Source organism: Carcharodon carcharias, chromosome 18 (assembly GCF_017639515.1).
Source record: "Carcharodon carcharias isolate sCarCar2 chromosome 18, sCarCar2.pri, whole genome shotgun sequence".
Classification (NCBI taxonomy): Eukaryota; Metazoa; Chordata; class Chondrichthyes; order Lamniformes; family Lamnidae; genus Carcharodon; species Carcharodon carcharias.
Window position 1 is genome coordinate 26,335,847 of NC_054484.1, and position 15,103 is coordinate 26,350,949.

At 42.1% G+C, this 15,103-nt stretch overlaps 1 protein-coding gene across 1 annotated transcript in view; it reads left to right on the forward strand.

The window, feature by feature from the left end:
• The window catches only part of setd4 (SET domain containing 4), a 57,488-nt gene that overhangs the window by 982 nt on the left and 41,403 nt on the right, over nt 1-15,103 (forward strand). The window lies entirely within an intron of this gene.

A 15,103-nucleotide genomic window follows, 5' to 3' on the forward strand; every position in this document is an offset into this window, starting at 1 on the left:
ATCTCTCTTCATAGTCCCGCCATCCAGGGAACAAGTCTGGTGAACCTTCGTTGCACTCCTTCTATGGCAATAATATCCTTCCTAAGGTAAGGGGACTAAAACTACACACAGTACCCCAGGTGCAGTCTAACCAAGGTTCTATACAATTGAAGCAAGACTTCACTACTCCTGCACTCAAATCATTTTGCGACAAAGGCAATATACCATTATAAAAACAAAAAAACTGCGGATGCTGGAAATCCAAAACAAAAACAGAATTACCTGGAAAAACTCAGCAGGTCTCATGAGGACTCGAAACGTCAACTCTTTTCTTCTCCGCCGATGCTGCCAGACCTGCTGAGTTTTTACAGGTAATTCTGTTTTTGCAATATACCATTAGCCTTCCTAATTGTTTGCTGCACCTGCACCTTAGCTTTCAGTGACTTATTGATGAGTACACTCAGGTCTCTTTGTACATTTACACTTTCTAATCTCTTAGCATTTAGGAAGTACACTGCACATCTGTTCCTCCTGCCAAAGTGGATAATCTCACATTTTTCCACATTATATTCCATCTTCCATGTTCTTGCCCACTCACTAAATCTGTCTAAATCTATTTGAAGCTGCTTTGCATCTTCTTCACAATACACATTCCCACCTGGCTTTTTAACTTGGAAATGTCCCCACATCCAAATCATTGATATATTGTGAACAGCTGGAGTCCAAGTACTGATTCTTGCAGGATCCCACTAGTCACAGTCTGCCAATGCAAGAATGACCCACTTGTTCCTACTCTCTGATTTCTGCCTGTTAACCAATCCTTAATCTTGCCAGCATATTCCCTCCTATCCCATGTGCTTTAATTTTGCTAACCGACCTCCTGTGGGGGACTTTATAAAAAGCCTTCTGAAAATCCAAGGAGACTACATCCACCGACTCCCCTTTATCAATTCTGTTAGTAACATCCTCAAAAATCTGCAACAGGTTCGGCAAACATGATTTCCCATTCATAAATCCATGTTGACTATGCCAAATCAGATCATTATTATCCAAGTGTCCATGTATCACATCCTTTAGAATAGATCCTAGCATTTTCCCTAATACTCATGTAAGACTAACAGATCTGTAGTTCCCTCTCCCTCACATCTTAAATAATGGGATGATATTTGCTACCTTCCAACCTTCCAGAATCGATAGAATTTTGGAAGATGATCACCAATGCATCCACTATCACCATAGCTACATCTTTCAACACTCTAGGATGTAGAACATTAGTATCTGGGAACTTATCAACTTTCAGTCCCATTAACTTCTCCAATGTAATCTTTCTACTAATACTAATTTCCTTCAATTCCTCATTCTCCCTGGTCCCTTGGATCTCTAATCCTGGGAGATTTCTTGTATCTTCCTTAGTGAAGTAGTACCTTTACCATCCGTTTTTATGTTTTTTGCTAGTTTACATTCAGATGCTATTCTCCCTTTATCAGTTTCTTGGTCCTCCTTTGTTGTTTTCTAAAATGCTCCCAGTCCTCGGGTTTACTACTATTTCTGGCAACTTTATAGGCCTTTTTTAAATCTTATACAATCCTTAACTTCTTTTGATAGCCATGGTTGACTGACTTTTCTTTTAGGGTTTTGTACCTTGAAGGGATGTATATTTGCTGTAAACTATATAATAATGCTTTGAAGATTATCTATTGCTTATGTACTATCATATCTTTTAATGTATTTTCCCAGTCCACTTCAGCCAATTTGTCCCTCATACCTTCATAATTCCCTTTGTTCTAATCTAACACACTGGCTTCAGATTGAACTACCTCACTTTCAAAAATAATGTAAAATTCCGTCATATTCCTGTCACTCATCCCTAAAGTTTCTTTTACAACAAGATTATTAATTAGCCCTTTCTTGTTACATAATACTAGATCTAAAATAGTCTGTTCTCTAGTTGATAAGCAATGGTAGGCATTTAAGAAAATTATTCATGACTCACAACAAATATGTGTCCCAATGAGAAAAAGGATTCTAGGAAGGCGATAGACTAACCATGGTTAACCAAGGAAGTTAAGGATAGTATCACATTGAAAGAAAAATCAAACAATGTGGCAAAGATTAGTGGTAAGCCAGAGGATTGGGAAAGTTTTAAAAACCAACAAAAGATGACCAAAAAAAGGGAGAAAATAAACTTAAGGGTAAGCTAGCAAGTAATATAAAAGCAGACAGGAAGAACTTCTTTAAATATATAAGGGAAAGGCCAATGTGAACATAAGCCCTTTAGAGAATGAGTCTGGGGAAATAATTAAGGGGAACCAGGAAATGGCAGAGGAGCGGAATAAATACTTTGCATGAGTCTTTATGGTAGAAGACACTAACGGCATTCCATAAATACTAAATAATCAAGGGGCGAAAGAGGGGAAGGAAATAGATACAATGATTATCACTAGACAAAAAGTACCAGGGAAACTAATGGGGCTAAAGGCCAATAAGTCCCCGTTGCATCCTAGGATATTAAAGGAAGTAGCTACACAAATAGTGGATGCACTGGTAGTAATCCTTCAATCTGGAAAAGTCCCAGAAGATTGGAAAACTGCCAATATAATGTCCTTATTCAAAAAGGGAGGGAGACAAAAAAGACAAATAACTATAGACCAGTTAGCTTAACATCCATCATTGGGAAAAAGGATGAAATAGCTGAGCATCTAGAAATGCATAGTATAATCAAACACAATCAGCATGACTTCGTGCAGGGGAAATCATGCCTGACAAATTTATTAGAATTCTTTGAGGAGGTAACAAGCAGGGTAGATAAAGGGGAACCGGTAGAGGTAATGTATTTGGATTTCCAAAAGGCGTTCGATTAGGTACCACACATAGGGCAGAATTTTCTGCCTGTTGGGCGGGCAGGCCTGACCCAATCCCCGGCAGGCGGGGAGCCAATCCCCGCCAGAGAAGCGAGCAGCACTGCCATTTTATGTGGGCGGGTCAATTAAGTCCCGCCCAGTGTGATGTCCGGCGGGAAGCGCTATGTGCTTCCTGTGTGGGTGGGGGAATTCCCCAAAAGCAAGAGTGCACTCTTTCGCTCATGCGCACGAAAGAGCACACATCTCCCTGAGGCTAAGTGCTGCCTCAGGGAGATCACTTCCACTTTGAAAAAGATTAAAAATAGAAAAAAAAAAATTCCCTAATATGGCCCCCTCATGTGACAATGTCACATGATATGGGACAGGTTCATAATTTACACTATAACTTTATTAAACTTTTTAAAATGCTGCAAGAAACCTCATCCCGCCGCTGGATGAGGTTTTATTTTTTCTCTATTTGCTGCCGGGGCTCCTGGCCTGTCCACCAACCTTACGGTCCTTTAATTGTTTAAATGATCCTGTCAATGGCCTCAATTGGTTGGTGGGCCCTCAGCTGGTTTTGCTGTGCCCCCGCCTTCCTGAAAATTTAAACGGGGTGGGATGACGTCGGGGGTTTCGCCCAACGTCATCCCGCGTATCATTTTATGCATCGGCGAGTGGGCCCCACCTCCTGTTCGCCGACGGCAAAATTCTGCCCGAAAGGCTACTTAATAAAAGTCCATGGTGTTGGGAGTAGTATATTAGTGTGGGTAGAAGATTGGTTAACTAATAGAAGACACAGAGTTGGGATAAGGGGGGCATTTTCAGGATGGCAACCTGTAACTATTGGAGTGCTACAGAGATCAGTGCTGGGGCTACAATTATTTACAATATATATTAATGACTTAGATGAAGGAAGTGAATGTACTATCGCCAAGTTTGCAGATGAAACAAAAATAGATGGGATGGCAAGCGGTGAGGATGACACAAAGAGTCCATGGAGGATATGGAAAGGTTAAATAAGTGGGCAAAAACTTGCCAGATGGAATATAATGTGGTAAAACGTGAGGTTATGCAATTTGACAGGAAGAATAGAGGAGCTGAATATTATTTACACGGAGAAAGACGGCAGAAAGTTACAGCATAGAGGAATGTAGAGGCTAGGTCATTAAATATATTCAAGGCTGAGAAAGACAGTAAGGGAATCAAGGGTTATGGGTAAAAGGCAGCAAAGTGGAGCTGAGAATTATCAGATCAGCCATGATCTCATTGAATGGCGGAGCAAACTCGATGGGCCTAATAGCCTACTTCTGCTCCTATGTCTTGTGGCCTTATGGTCTTAAACCATTGCTTACATGTGAATCCCAAATCTTAAATTAATGATGGGCAATACCCACATCCCATGAACAAATAATTTTTTTAAATTGTTATCTTAGACAAAAAAACATTGATTACCTTTATAACAACTCCTGGCTATCCCTACTATTTAGAAAGGTATTGTGAGAGGACAGGCAGAATGAGCTGAATGACAGCCTCCTATGCTGAATGACTGCATGGTGTTGTGAAAAAGATGGGCAGGGAGTTAGTAGGTGACAATACTTTTTAGGACCTTGCAGAGGAAAGGAAAGTTGAGAATTGAGGTGAAACAGACTCAATGGGCCGAGTGGCCTATTTGTGCTCCTATGCCTTATGGTCTTTGTACAGGTCCCACTGGTTCATAACTGGTCCCATGGACTCAGAAATCTGATACCCTCCCTCCAACACCAGTTCTCTAGCAAAGTGTTCAATTGGGCAATCCTCCTATTCCTATGCTCAATAGCATGTGGCATTTGCAGTAATCCTAAAATTACTGCTTTTGAGGTCTTGCTTTTTAATTTCCTTCCTATCTCCCTAAAATATGCTTTCAGGACCTCATCCCTCTTCTTACCTGTGTCATTTCTACCAATGTGGACCACAACCTCCACTTGTCCACTCTCCGTCAGAAAGATGTCCTGCAGCCGCTCCACGATATCCTTGACCCTGGCACCAGGGAGGCGACACACCATTCTGGAGTCATGTTTACTGCCTCAGAAATGCTTGTCTAATCCCCTGACTACCAAATCCTCTATTGCTATTGCTCTTTCAATGATCTTTCTCCCCTCTTGTGCAACTGAGCCACCTGTAGTGCCACGGACCTGGCTCTGGCTCCACTCCCCTGAGGAACATCGCCCTCACCAATATCCCAAGTGGAAAACCAATTAGCAAGCAAGATAGACTCAGGGGACCTGTGCTACCTGCCTGGTTCTCTTAAACAGCCTAGTGGTCACCCATTCCCTCTCTGCCTGCCCAATCCTAACCTGTGGTGTGACCCTAAACATGATATCCACATAGTTCTCTGCCTCGTGGATACACCACTGTGACTCCAGCTGCTGCTCAAATTCTGAAACCCGGAAGTTCAAGCAGCTGCAGCTGATAACATCTCCAGCAGATATGTTCGTCTAGGACACATGGTGCATCTATGACTTCCCACAAATTGCAGGATGTACATTTCACTGAGCAGACTTGGCCTGCCATACCATAACTTTTATAACTTTTTATTACAATTAGAATAAAAAGAATAACTTAATAAGTTATCAGCGTCTTCCCTGTACTGAAATAAGAGCCAGCTCCTTGAGGCTGAAAAAAGGTAGAAAAAGAAAGAACCACCTTTTTCCCCTCTTTACCAAATTCCTTCATTCACCAAACTCCCATTTCACACTCTGTGCACTCGAAGCAGCACTCAGTGAAGGCTGGGTTTCTCTCTTCTTGGAGATGGTCATTCCCTGGCACTTGTGTAGTGTGAATGTTACTTCTCACTTACCAGCCGAATGTTGACCAGATCTTGCTACATATAGGCAAGGACTGCTTCAATATCTGAGGATTTGCGAATGGTACTGAACACTGTGCAATCATTAGGGAATATCCCCACTTCTAACCTTATGATGGAAAAATGGTCATTAATAAAGTAGCTGAAGATGGTTGGCCCTAGGACATTACCCAGAGGGACTTCTGCATTCATACCCTGAGCCTGAGATGATTGGTCTCTAAAAATCACAATCATCTTTTTGCAAGATATGACTCGAAATAGTGGAGAGTTTTCCTCCTGCTTCCCACTGACTTTAATTTTGCTAATGCTACTTGATTCTGCACTCGGACAAATGCTACCTTTATGTCAAGGGCAGTCACTTTCACCTCACCTCTTGAGTTCAGTTCTTTTTCTATTTTTGCCCCAAGTCTAGGATGTGGTCAGGAGCTGAATGACCCTGGCAGAACCCTAACTAAGTATCGGTGAGCTGTGTAAGTGCCACCAGAGAGCACAGTAGGCGACCCCTTCTATCACTTTAGTGGATGATCAAGAGTAGACGGATGGAGCAGTAACTGGAAGGATTGGATTTGCCCTGCTCTTTGTGAATAGGACTTTCCTGGGCAATTTTTCTCATTGGGAATGAGATTCCATTGAAATGAGAAATGAGAATCCAATAGATTCCATTGTTGTAGCTGCACTACAACAGCTCACCTAGGAATAGGGCTAGTACTGGGGAATAAGTCTTCAGTACTCCTACCAGGAGGTTAAGTCAAATTGTTTAAATCATTTAGTAATGTTAATCTTTATCAGTGTTGAATATCCAAGCTAACATAGAACAGGTTACAACGCCAGTATGAAGCATTACTTTTTTTTAGAAAATGACAAATTATTTTGAGGCTGAAAGCTTGGTATTTAGTGAATATATTTCACAGAGTCATTACGCACATTAAGTCCATGCTAGCTCTCTGTAGGGTCATCCAGCTCTATTCCCATAGCCCTGCAAGTTTATTTCCCTCAAGTGTCCATCCAATTTCCTTTTGCAATAATTGATTTTTGCCACTTCCACCACCCTCAGCAAGTTCCAGGCTATTACCACACGCTGATGAAAGAAAAGCCTATTCCTCACATCCCCTTGTTCATCTAGCACAAATCTTAAATCCGTGTCCCCTAATGCTTATACTACCAACTAATCAGCTTTTCTTTGTCTAGCTTATCTAAATGTCATAATTTTGTACACTTAGAACCATAGAACCATAGAAAAGTTACAGCACAGAAGGAGGCCATTTGACCCATCTTGTCCATGCCAGCCCAGGGACACTCAGGTGCCCTTTCTAATCCCACCTTCCTGCACCTGGCCCATAGCCCTGCAGCTTACAGCACTTTAGGTGCAGATCCAAGTATTTTTTTAAAAGAGTTTAAAGTTTCTGCCTCTACCACCAACTTGGGCAGTGAATTCCAGACACCCATTACCCTCTGCATAAAAAAGTTCTTCCTCATGTCCCCCCTACACCTTCTGCCACTTCTACCAGATCGTCCGTCAACCTCCTCTGCTCCAAGAAAACCAATACCAGCTTTTCTCATCTAACCTTGTAGCTAAATTCCCTCATCCCTGGAACTATTTTGGTAAGTCTCCTCCGCACCCTCTCAAAGGTGAACATCCTTACCAAAGTGTGGTGATCAGAACTCGATGCAGTACTCTAGTTGTGGCCTAATCAGAGCTTTAAAGAGGTTCAGCATAACTTCTCTGCTTTTATACTCAATCCCTCTATATGAAGCCCAAGATCTCATATACTTTGTTAACTCTATCAATCTTTCCTGACACCTAGTATCTTCCATCCATGCACACTCTTCAGAACTGTGCCATTATGTGTATATTGCTTCTTCCTAGTCCTCTTGGCAAAATAAAGCATCTTACACTTCTCGGGCATTATCTCTCCTGATAAAGTAATGGAGCAACTCTAGGGACTAAAATCTGACAAACCCCCAAAACCTAAAGGCCAGCAACAAATAGTTACAGAGACAACAGATGCACTGATTCTGATTTTCCAAATTTCCTTAGATTCTAGAACAATCCCAGCAAATTGGACATAAGCAAACGTAACACCGCTATTCAAGAAAGGAAGGAGGGAACTTCAGGCCAGTTAGCTGAACATCAATCATCGGAAAAGTGCAAGAATACATTATTAATTAAGTCTCAACATTGCACTTAGAAAACCATAGTATGATCAAAATAAACCAACGTTGTTTTACCAAAGGAAAATCCCTTTTGTCAAGTTTATTAGAGTTTTTGAGGATGTAATTAGTAGGGTAAATAAAGGGGAATCAATAGATGTATACTTGGGTTTTCAAAAGACATTTGTTAAGGTGCCACAGAAAAGGTTAATATGCACGATAAAAGCTCATGGAGTTTGGTGTAATATATTTGCATGGAAAGAGGATTGGTTAATCGACAGGAAGCAAAGGATAAATGGGGCATTTTTAAGATGGCAGGTTGTGATTAGTGGAGTGCTGCAAGGATCAGTGCTGGGGCCTCAGCTAGTTACAATTAATATAAATGACTTAGACAAAGGACAGGGAGTAATGTATCTAAACTGGCTGACAATACAAAGCTAGGTGGGAATGTAAGCTGTGAGGAGGACACAAAGATATATAGTGCGGAATCGCCCCAGGTTTGCACAAGTGCAGTAGCGGGTTTTCTCATGTAACGTTCCATTCCCGCCTCATTAATTATGCAGCCACAGGAAACACACTGTCTCACTGGTGGGCAGCTTCTGGTTTACCTGCCATGCCGCTACCTTGCTGCTTCCTCATGCAGGGAACCATATTTAAACTGCAGCTGCACGCACACTTCTCAACGCTTGCAGGAGACCCTTCAGCCTCACCACTCCAGCTTGGGACACTGTGGCAGAGGTAGTCAGTGCCAACACTATACTCAACAGATTGGCCATCCGGTGCAGAAAACGGATGCATGATCTCATCTGTGTTGCTTGGATAAGGCAAACCATCTTATTACTCTAAACTTACACGCTTACAAGGCCATCACACATTTACTGGCATCTTATTCAGAAAGCTAAATTCTTTATTGTCTCCCTAATGTAGGCAATTTTATCACACAGTGGTTGCTTTGAATGAAATTAGTTAATCCAACAGAGACCTGGGACCTTGCTGGTTTCCACATCAGGCAATACTGTCTTTCACTGAACAAACTGGTAAAGCTTATCCAGATTTTTGGTCAAAATACGGGCATTAAAGACATTACAGCCAGCCTTGATTGAATGGCCTGCCATGTGACATAAGGCAGAAATTTTCATCCTGCTGGTGGGTGTGTGTCTGGTGGGCGTGACCCAAACGGGAGTAAAGTACCGTGCAATGACAGCGGGCGAGCGTCCCGACATCATCGCGCACTCTCGCGATCCTTCAGTCAGCGGGTGCACACGAGAGGTGGCAGCATGCCTGCTGACAACTGAGAGGCCTATTAGGGCCCTTAAGCAATTAAAAAGTTGCATTTTCCACTGCTCGCTCAACCGTTTGGTTGCTGGGCGGGCAAACAGGCCAGGCAGCTTTTGCATTTTTAATAAAACCTCATCCTGCCCATGGACCCACAGGCAGGATGAGGTTTCCAACGGCTACTAAAAAAAAAATAAAGAATTCTTAACATCCTTTTTTACATGTCCCTCTTCATGTGACTGAGTCACATGTGGGGACATGTTTATATCTTATGTAAAAAAGTTTATTTTTCATTTTAAAGTCCTTGAGCTCCCTGAGGCAGCTATGTGCCTTCAGGGAGCTGTCAGTGCACGTCCCCTGAATATGCGCATGTTTCAGTGCTTGCGCTCTTCCCGCCCCCACCCCAGCAGTGCTGAGGCTCCCAGCAAGCGTTTCACGCTGGCTGGCCATTTATTGGCCAACCAGTGTGAAATCACGGTCAGAGCCCAATCACAGGAGGCGATTGGTCTCCTCAGCCCTCACCATCTTGAAGCCACATGCACAGATCAACATGCGCCCCCACACACCTGGGAAACCCCCCTTCCCCAGTGCAGCCTCTTCCCTTGCTTGAGGCCTCCTCCCCTTTCCCCAACAAGCCTTAGCCCTGCAGCCATTGAGAAGCCACCCCCCGGCTCATGGCTGGTCTGGTAGGTAGAAACCTGTCCGTGAGCCTCCCTAAAAGCAATGTGCTGCTGCCTGGGAAGCCTGGCGCTGATGACCACAAGGACTGCCTGAAGCCAGGTAGGCAAACAAAGAGCTAAAAACAAAAAACTGCGGATGCTGGAAATCCAAAACAAAAACAGAATTACCTGGAAAAACTCAGCAGGTCTGGCAGCATCGGCGGAGAAGAAAAGAGTTGACGTGCTGTCTACTGCATTCGTTGCTCCCAATGCAGTCTCCTCTACATTGGAGAGACCAAACATAAACTGGGCGACCGTTTTGCAGAACACCTGCGGACTGTCTGCAAGAATGACCCAAACCTCCCTGTCGCTTGCCATTTTAAAACTCCACCCTGCTCTCTTGCCCACATGTCTGTCCTTGGCTTGCTGCATTGTTCCAGTGAAGCCCAAAGCAAACTGGAGGAACAGCACTTCATCTTCCGACTAGGCACTTTACAGCCTTCTGGACTGAATATTGAATTCAACAACTTTAGTTCTTGAACTACCTCCTCCATCCCCACCCCCTTTCCGTTTCTTCCCCCTTCCTTTTGTTTTTTCCAATAATTTATATAGATTTTTCTTTTCCCACCTATTTCCATTATTTTTAAATCTTTTATGCCCCCCGCCCCCACTAGAGCTATACCATGAGTGCCCTACCATCCATTCTTAATTAGCACATTCGTTTAGATAATATCACCAACGTCAACACCTCTGTGTTCTTTTGTCTGTGACATCTTTTGATGATCTGCTCCTATCACTGCTTGCTTGTCCCTACACCACCCCCTCCACTTCTCTCCCCACCACCCAACACCGCCCCCCCCCCCCCCCCCCCCCCCCCCCCCCCCCCCACCTTAAACCAGCTTATATTTCACCCCTCTCCTTGGATTCACCCAGTTCTGTTGAAGGGTCATGAGGACTCGAAACGTCAACTCTTTTCTTCTCTGCCGATGCTGCCAGACCTGCTGAGTTTTTCCAGGTAATTCTGTTTTTGTTTAGGCAAACAAACCTCAAAGTTCCAAATGAAGTGCAGCTCGTCAAGTGCATGTCGTTTATATCAAGTTGTGAAACATGTCAGTGTGCAATCACGCTAGCGTGCCTGGATTATCCAGTGTGGGAGGATGATTCTGGTGAGTAGGGCTTATAATTATATGCAGTGCATTAAAATGATGTTCCCAATGTGTAGCGGGCAGAGTGGATGATCGCAAATTGGTTTCATGACAGTGTGAAACTGATTTTTGGCCTTCTCGCCATATTGTCCACTCATGCCCGCCATGATGCCCGATGCCAATGAGGATGGAAAATTCCATCCAGAGTGTCAGCTGCTGCATTAAAACGAACAAGTTGGCTTGAAACAGACTAACAATATTATGCAGTCCTTAACTAATCGCAATTTCTTGTATCCAATTTACCTATCATTTGTCAGCTATTCCTCTATAAAACATTCTTCTGATGATCCAGTGAATGATGAAAATGTATCAGGAAATTTTAGTAAATGAGATTCCCAACTTCCAATGAACTCATAGACCATGGAGAGTTGAGTATAATCTTTATTGGTAAAAATCGATAAAAAAGTATTTGGAATAAGATACTTAAGAAGAGCAAAGGAAGAACATACAAGAAGACATTAATAAACTGGAAGAATAGGCATGTGTTTGGCAATTTTAATATAGGTAAGTGTGAGATGGTGCATTTTGAAAGGAAGAATAAAGTAGCATATTATTTGAACAATAAGAGTCTGAATGTGGTATAAGAGCTGATGAAAGGTCACCTCGACCTGAAACGTTAATTCTGTTCCTACCCACAGATGCTGCCTGATCTCCTGGGTATTTCTAGCAGTTGTTTTAATTTTTGTTCTGTTTTAATTTGTGCTCTAAGCAAAGTTTGATATAAATTTAACATAACTTCATTGCTTTTCAATTTTTCCTTCTCGACATGAACCTCAGTATTTTGTTTATCTTCATCATGGCCTTATTAAACTGTGTACCTATATCTTTGGATCCCATTGGCTCTCAGATGTTTTCGGATGGCTTGAAAATTTACCTGACGTGGGCACACATTCTTCATGTGTGAGTTCTGATAGTGGCTGCAGGCTAAATTATCCATGGGAATCATTACAACAGAGTCCAATCCACCTTAACCCAAAGATAATCACGTGCTTTTTAACATTGGACAAGCACCAAATAGTAATCAGGGACTCAGCAACCATTCTTTTTATGTAAGCCAGAACAGCAAGTGTCAGCAGATTGTACAGTGCTAGGTGAGGAGGGCATCACAGCTAAGCTGCTTTGTGTTGATAAATTGATTTCTCTTTTTATCTCTCACACACATATGTACACCCACAAAAACACATTCAGCAGATCTGTTTGCTTCCTTTCGGCTTTTTTTGGACTATTTTTTATCTTTTTTAAATAGTTCAGACAAAGAAAAAGTTACTGGAAGCTTTTAATGTAGCCATGCATTGCAGTCAATTTATATTGACATTCTTTTTTAAATGAACTTTACAATTAGATTTGGCAACAGATTGCTTCATCTCATCAACATTCCATATATGTGACAAATGTTTAACAAGTGATATGCAAATTGAGGTGGCTTAATAACTGACCTGGTGACTTGTGGCAGCGCATAGTCTCTGGAGAGAATGACTATAAAAGCTAATTACTTTTTAACTCAACGTTTGTTCATTTTATTTAACCTGGTTGAATGCCATGTCACTGTTTAACTTTGTACTTGTTGTTATTGTGGATGCCTGTTGCTACACATTAATAAACCAAGAATGCAGACCAGGTGGTTGTCCATTCTGCATTGAGCTAACAATTCTCATCAAAATGTGAGCTGCAACTGGTCTTGAGCTCCCTGGAATAGGATGGAAAAGAAAATAGGGAAGTTGTTTGTGCTTAGTTGTGATCTGAAACCACTGCAGAAAGTGTGGGTTACGAACAGGATCAAGCTCATTGGTTGCGCATCTCTCCCATCCCCATATGCAAATAGTCCTTACAACCTGCTAATACTTGCTGTCCAGGCTCACACACACAGTTTCATGGGTACTTCTGGAGGGTCACAGTCATGAAACTATATTGCACCATTAATCATCATTTTCAATAAATAAGGGAAAAAATTGAAGATAGAGAAAGGAAACTTGTCTTCATGAATGAAAAGGATTACCCATTGTGTATAACTAAGAAATGCTTATTTTTCATATCACTGAACCACCATATTGTTTCTGATCTAAAAATGTTAACTCTTTTCCACTCCAACTTCCTTCCTTTTGTAAAATTATTGTTACGGACAGGGGAGAGAGGCAAATTGAACTCCTTTATTTTTCTCAATATCTGTCCATAAGCAGAAGTGTTTTAATTTTTGAAATAGACTGTGGCATGCTTCCCCAAAGCCTCTGTTTGTGAAGTCAATTTTAAAGTAACTTGCAGCAAACTCTCCTTAGGGTTAAATCAGAAGTATAATTTATTCATACATTCAAACCCTGTCGGATGGTCGTTGCAACTACATACATACACACACAAGCACAGAAGAAGCAAATAGGAAAGAAAAGAGTTGTACAACTAGGAATAACTTTAAAAAAGGAACCAAAGATATGGATATTAATTCACGTGAATTTCAGAGTCCAGTGAGGGTTCTTTCACATAGAAGTTAAGGTTCAGGCGGGGTTCAGCTAGCTGAAAGCAGGAGTTGCTGAATTCATTTAAAGTCAGTGATGATGCAGCAGGATGAGGCTGGTTTACAGAGACTTGGTCAGCTCTACAGACAATGGCAGGAATTTTCCGAGAACCAGATTTTGAGGAGGTTTAGTCTTGGGGCAGGCTTTGTTGTCAGCCTGGAGTCCAGCTTTGGTGTTGACAGGCTGGATATTTAACAGCAGACTGCCCTGGGAGTCCAGGAATGTAACATTAAAACTTTCCAAAGGCCAAAGGAGCTTCGGTCATTTGGTGTTTCCTATTGATCTGTCAATTTCAGGTTAACAATCAGTTTCAATGTCTCTGGTCAAAATCCATTATTCACCTTAGGAGATAGAAGGTGGCTATTGGCACCTCTGCAGTTTCGATGGCTCTCTATTTGTTATAAGTCCAGGCTGGGGAGACAGACCATCTGCTGCTCCCAATGTTTTGGTGATTGTAATGCATCCACACAATTATAGGTGTGAGATTCCACAAGGGTGAGGATTGAGATTTGTCTTTTAATTACTGTTGGACGTTTCCAGACTTGTAGCCAACTTGCTGTCAGACCTGCTGAGTTTTTCCAGGTATTTTTATTTTTGTTTTACAAATCATGTGACCTGTATCAGCCATGTTTTTGGTCCTTTTAACTAAGCAGAAAGTAAGATTTGATATAAACAGTTTATGATCTCTTTCATGTCTTATGGACATAACAGGATTCAAATCTGGCATTGTTTTTGTTGCAACACAACCATTTTTTCTGTGACAATAAGTCTTAACATAGGTATAGTATACACAAAGGTGGCCTTGTAGTGCAGTGGTGGCATCTGAGCCAGATGCTCTGGTTTCAAGTCCCACTCTGGAACTTGATGCCTATGGCAGGTGTGTTTACACTATGACCAAACAGATTTTATTATCAGCCTGTAAATCCTTCCAATATGGATGATGGCAGGCGGTAGGAGTGGGAGAGTTTCCTGCTCAGCCATACTGCAGAAGGCAACAGCAAACCACTGCAGAACTTTTCCAAGCGTAATCATGGACCAGTCCAATCTAGTTTTGTCAGAAAGTGTCCAGTGAGGAAGGGGAAAGATGGCCCTAGAAGCTACACTGAGCAGAACATACCTGCCAGATGTTAACTTCTGTGATTTTGCTTATGAGCTGGAAGAAACTAATCATTGCAAATCACGTTCAGTTGGAGATTCCTGCTGGCAATGCCCTCTTAGAACATGGTACCTGAATCAGAATCATAGAATTGTTACAGCGCAGAAGGAGGCCATTCAGCCCATCGTGTCTGCACCGACTCTCCGAATGAGCATTTTACCTAGTGCCATTCTCCTCCTAACCCTGCAGACTATTTCTTTTCAAATAATCATTTAATTCCCTCTTGAATGCCTTGATTTAGCCTGCAGGATAGTATCTCATAGAGTCTGAGGAAAAGCACATAAGCAAAGAAATAATGATTACCCAGTTCCTTCCTCAGGGGCAGGGATATAGCCTCATGGATCCGAATCCTGAAGAAAAAGAAATACTATCTACCTATAGTATGGTGTATGGTTGCCCCATGAGATAAATCATCAATGGATTGTCCAGAGTTCCCCCCTTACCTTCCTTTCCCCAAACACCCAGGAATCTCATACACCAGTGCAG